The sequence below is a fragment of the Mchenga conophoros genome, linkage group LG11 (assembly GCF_057382185.1).
Source record: "Mchenga conophoros isolate Kocher_MC1m ecotype Shallow Benthic linkage group LG11, M_conophoros_male_GT1.1, whole genome shotgun sequence".
Classification (NCBI taxonomy): Eukaryota; Metazoa; Chordata; class Actinopteri; order Cichliformes; family Cichlidae; genus Mchenga; species Mchenga conophoros.
The window spans coordinates 20,354,987-20,361,087 of NC_140536.1; positions in this window are offsets into that span (position 1 = coordinate 20,354,987).

The window sequence follows — 6,101 nt, forward strand, 5'->3', positions numbered from 1 at the left end:
GGTTAACGCGTCCTTCTTGCGTCGATTACAGATCAAATACATCGATTACAGTAAATGGTACATCTTAGATGGCTAAAAACAGACACAGAAGTTCCTCCTTCTATAACACCTTCCGTACATGGCAATAAATTTCAAGCCTAGATGGTCTCTAAGGGCTTGTCCTTTTCTTAACTGGTCTTCTGTCATCTGTTACTAAGTAAACTGAAATGCAGTTAGAAGAAATGAATTTCGGGCCTTTGGCCTGGCAGGCTTCTGGATTATATGTGTGTTGTAAGCGTGTATGCTGTCTATCCTTCTATGCTCCAAGTCACCCACACAATAGATTGTGAAGACATAGTGCTTCACAAAGCTTAAAACCTTCTTTAATAGACTGAGCAGCAACACTGAATGAGCACAAACATGCATGTGTATAAAATAATCATAGCTGCACCTGTAATAAAAGGTTAACGTGGTGGCAATAGCTTTAATAAACATCTTTAATGCAATATCAAGGCTGTAGGATATATTATTAATGCAATGTTAATAATGCAGGTTATATTCTAGCAGTAAAATAATTTCTGTATCTCCACAATACACATATACACATATACACATATACACATATATAAATACAGAGTATATAATAGGGATAAATATAATAAATAGGAATAAGAATACCAGAGAACTGCACATTTCAACTATTGTGAGTCTATTGCACCGTTATATATTAAAAAATATATATATTGCACAGTGAAAAAGGCACTACAGCGCTCTCTTTGTCCCCGTTTCCCCTCCCTCTCCCCTCCAGCGAGGAGTTAAACAGTTTCATGGCGTTTGGGACAAAGTCTTTAAGTCTGTTGGTTCTTGACTTTGGGAGAAGCAACCTGTCACTTAACAGGCTCCTCTGGTTGTTTATGGCTGTGTGCAGAGGATGCCCAGCATTGTCAATAATGTCCAACTTAATGTCGTCTTCTCTGCCACTGTCACCAGAGTGTCCAGCTTCATGCCAACCACAGAGCCAGCCTTCCTGATTAGTTTTTCCAGCCTGGACACTTCCTTCTTTGCTGTGCTGCCCCCCAGCACACCACAGCATAGAACATATACACTATACTACTGTACTCCAAAGAAAACTACATACTTTATTAGGTACACCTCGTGGGACCCCGTTTTGTCTTCAAACTGCTTTAATTCTTCATGTCAGAGGTTCAACAAGGTGCTAGAAACATTTCTCTGAGATTTGGTCCATTTTTACAAGATAGCATCAGCAGATTTGCCAGCTGCTCATCCATGATGTGAATCTCCCGTTCCACCACATCCCAAAGGTGCTCTATTAGATTTAGATCTGGTGATTGTGGAGACCATTTGAGTGCAGTGAACTAATTTTCATGTCCAAGAAACCAGCTTGAGATGAAGAGCGAGTGGCATGGGATGTTATACCACTGGAAGAAGCCACAACAAGAGATGAGCACACTGTGGTTATAGATTCTTAGTTGATAAGGTTGGCCTTCTGCTGATAAAGCCCATCTGCCTCAAAGTTTGGCATTATGGGCGTTCAAAGATGCGCTTCCACCTACCGTCGTTGTAACGAGTGGTTATTTATGTTGTTGTTGCTTTGTTGCTTTCCTATCAGGTCAACAAAATCTAGCCATCAACAAGAGATTTTCACCCGGAGAACTACAGGCTCACTGGATATTTTTCTCTTTTTCTGACCTTTCTCTGTAAACCCTACAGAGAAAGGTCACCTTAAATCACCTTTTTTTCCATTCCCATGGTCTGCTTGAACCTCAGCAGGTCTTTACCGTGTCTGTGTGCCTGATTGCACTGAGCTGCTGATTGACTGTTTTTGTCAACAAGCAGTTGAAAAGGTGTACCTAATAAAGTGACAGGGAAGGCATAATAGTTTTCCAAACAACAACAGCATCAGTGGGCAAATGCTGCAAATCAACATCTGTTTTCAGTCAAAGCCTGCTATTGTCTGTGGTAATTATGACTGGAGAAAAGGAGGAAGATAGGTGACATTATCACAGAGCGACTAGTCTGAATAATGAGGGGGTTGAGGTGGATGGATGGATGGTGCAAAAGACTTTTATTATTACTGGTTATTAGTCTAACCATTATGATGAAGGCACCATAGCATTAAAAAAAATAATCACTTTGAGCCAAACCACATTCAGACCCTTAGGTCAAATCATAAAAGAGAAGTAACTGTGATGATTGTTAGGAGGATCAGATTAGAACATATAAAGGTGCTAAGCTCAAACAAATTATATATTTTAACCTTTAATTTAAAGAGCCTGTTGAATAATGCTTATTTTTATCTGGTAGGATGTGCAGTTAGGCAGTAAGTAGGCACATTAGCTGTGTTATTGCTAGTGTACTTCAGGGGCTGTGATGAGCCTCATGGAACAAAAAAAGGGCTGATTCATTCTTTCAGGTGTGGTATGTGTGCTCCTAAAGCCACAAAATAAACAAGCATTGATGTTCCAGGCGGGTGTTGCAGGTATGTGTGTAAAAGGGAAACAAGGGATTTTCCCAGCGGTACTGGACAGGTTGAGTGGTGTGAAAACAGGCTGTGAATGGCAGCAACAGACTCACAACCCTAAGGTGTTTTTCAGAGCTCTGAACACTGGGAATGTAGTCAGACAAAGCTGATGCAATAGGATGATATTTGTGACAGTACACACAAAATAGAACAAGGGCATGACTCGGATGCAGAATGTCGAAGTACAGAGAAAAGCGTTCAGAGCGGCGGTCTGTGTGGTGACTGAAGCAGCAGGAATAAAATCAGGCATTATATTAGCGAGGGTTGGTGATGAAAAACAATATCAGAGTCCTCTGTCTGCCTCAAAATAATAGCTTTTACTTGTGCATTTATTTTGTATTATTTTACCACAATAAAATAGCTAATTACCCACAGGAGACTATTTTTTTTCCTCTGAGGCAGTATCCCAGAGGTACACTAGACAGAGTGGTGATAAAGTGTTAATGCTCCTGCTAATTATAAATTGGGATTTATTTTATTCTGATGAAGTTGTAATATTTATACCAAATTTAGGAAAAAAACTAATATGGATGTTAATATATATTAATAATTGAAGATTTTAATAATTGTCAGCCATGAAAAAAACTGCTTGAATTTCACACCGTTGTGTGATATGATTAAGATAATAAACTAGCCGTTCCAGCGTCCATCTGCTCTGTGCTCAGTGGGAAAGGCCACTTTGAAGTTGAATTGTCATGACTGTTACAGTGTCAAGTGTTTGTATTGCTGGAGAGCACAAACATGAGCAACAGAGACAAGAGCTTTGCTGTCTTATCAACAGCCTTTTCAAGAGAAATTGCAAGCGGTTAGAGATGCTCACGCAGTGGAATAAAGGGGACACAACTACGTGCTTCACCTTCACGTTTCTCACTAAGTGGTGAAAATACAAATTAGGTCAGGTTTCCGGAGTCTTTATGAGAAAGAGGAAGTAAATAAAAAACTTTCTGTTTAGGTAACCGCGGCTGTTTGCGACACTGTTTTGTTTTTCTAAGATGCAATGACTGTGAATGTTTTCCACCAGCTTCTAATCATTTCTGTGTGGGAACTAAATACATTTTCCATTTAATGTCCGGTGGAAAGAACAACATTTTACAGTCATACAGTAGGCTGAATGTTGGGCTATGGTGGAACTCAGTAATCATAAACTAGTGGTTAGGGTTTGAGGGATCATCAGATGATTAATGCAACAGGCAATTTTTGTTTTGTTGCAAATTTTAGGAAATATAGTTGTTTTATTGTCTTTTAACCTGTTTTTGTTTGTTTGAAGTTCTTTTTAGTGAAATAAGTCATGGTCCTGGGTTGGTGACCCAGTGGTTTGTGTTTTGAATTAATAATAGTCTTTGCTTTCGATCGTGGGGCGATCGTGGCTCAAGAGTTGGGAGTTCGCCTTCTAATCGGAAGGTTGCCGGTTTGAGCCCCGGCTTGGACAGTCTCGGTCGTTGTGTCCTTGGGCAAGACACTTCACCCGTTGCCTACTGGTGGTGGTCAGAGGGCCTGGTGGCGCCAGTGTCCGGCAGCCTCGCCTCCTTCAGTGCGCCCCAGGGTGGCTGTGGCTACAATGTAGCTTGCCATCACATGTGGATGACTGGATGTGTAAAGCGCTTTGGGGTCCTTAGGGGCTAAGTAAAGCGCTATACAAATACAGGCCATTTACCATTTGCTTTCATTATTATTTAGAATTTCTCATGGTTTCTGTGCCTTCCCCATGTTCCACGTTTAGTTACTCTTGTCTCCGTGTTTCTTGTTCTCTCTGTTCCCTCTGTTCCACTAGTCATCCTGTCTCCGGGTCTCAGTGTCTAGTCTTGTCTCTGTTTTAATTTCCCCAGTCACAGTGCGAAACTCCTGTGTTTTGTCTGCATCTATAGTGGTCATGCTTCCTGTTTTATTTTGATAGTCCTGTGTTCAGTATACTGAGTTCTGCTTCTCCTTTGTCTCCTTATATGTGATTATTCCCAGCTGTGCTCTCCTCCTGTCTCATTCCCTCCTTACCCCCTTCTGTATTTAAGCCCTGTGTTTTCCTCTGGACGTTGTCGTGTTGTCCCGTGTGCTATAAGTTTCTCTGTGGTTTTTCAAGGTCCTGGCAATGTCTAGCTTCCTGGTCTCTACTCTTTTAGTCCTTAGCCTTCCTGTTTCCAGTTTAGATTTCGATTTCGTGACTTTCAGGTTTTGTTTGGTTTTCAGCTTCAGTGCAATAAAAGCTGCCTCTTTAACGTCCCCCTTCTGTGTCTGCGAGTCCTGAGTTTGGGTCCTCATCCTGCCTGCCACATTCTTTTTTTGTAACAAGTCCAGAGAGTTGTCCGTCTATCCGTCCATCCATCCAGCAGTCAGAATAAAATCAAGGTGGAGGGCTGGAGCCTTGCTCAGCTGTCATGGGGTGAGAGATGGGGTATCAGTCTGTTGCATAGCTGGCACAGAGAGACAGAAAACCATCCGCCTTCGAATTCACACCTACAACTCATTTAGAATCACTAGTTAACCCAGCATGCATATCTTTAGACTGTGAGAGGAAGCCAAGTACTCAGACAGAGGCAACACGGTTATAGTTGTGTGTGTCTTTAACAAATTATACTATATTCAGACTACTGAATACTGAGCTTCATTATAATGGAGAACCAGCTGTACATACGTCACATTATACTCTTAATTTCACAGTTTATCTGATCACAGGGGCAGCTGCCTCTTAAGAGTACATTTGTTTTGGTCTAGAGATTAAAGATATCCTGAAGCAAGACTACATGGGAAAAAGAAATGTTGACTACTGCTAAATTCTGGTTCCATGTTAAAAGCTATAAGACCTTGGATCATTTAAAATAAATTAATTAATTATGTTACATCAAGTAGATATTTCAACAATGAGGAGACTGCTGCTCTGCGCTTCACGGACTTGAGCATCCCAGAAGCTTCCTCGCTAATCCCCCTGTTAATACCCAGAGCATGAACCTATAAGCTTCCTTATGTTTGTAGCAGGCAGAGGGAAAAAATAACAACATAATTCTCCCATCTCTGCAGAAGAGTTCAGTGGCTGTTAGCTAACATATTGCTATTTGAAGAGTGACTTTGGGTCCGACATAGCTGGACTTATTTAATTCCCAGTGATACAGTAATGAAATAAAGCTTGCTATGTTGAAAAGATAATCCATTTGGCTGGCAACCTTATCAGAGATGAACTAAGTCTAAAGAATAGCTGTGTAAAAATAGACACCACTACAAGTATCACAGCAAAATAAATAGATCTTCAGTCCCTGGCTACCCATCCATATCAACTAATCACTTTTATAATCATCACTTATTTTCTTTTTACATAGAAATACCAAGAGGAAACTCTGTAGTCTCATTACAAACTGCTGTGCAGTTTACACTCATTGCCAAACATGTGCAATTAATGTTTCAGCCAATTTGTCCTTTGTGTAAGTCTCTTTAACACAGAAGCCATTATTAACTCTCAGTATAACTCAGCATGACCTTCTTTCTATTGGGAAAAAGGCCAAGTCCCACACCTGTACAATGAAACCAGTCATGGACATTTATTGGATTATCTGCTGTTGCTGGCAGTAAAAGTAAAGCTGATGACGAGACTGCT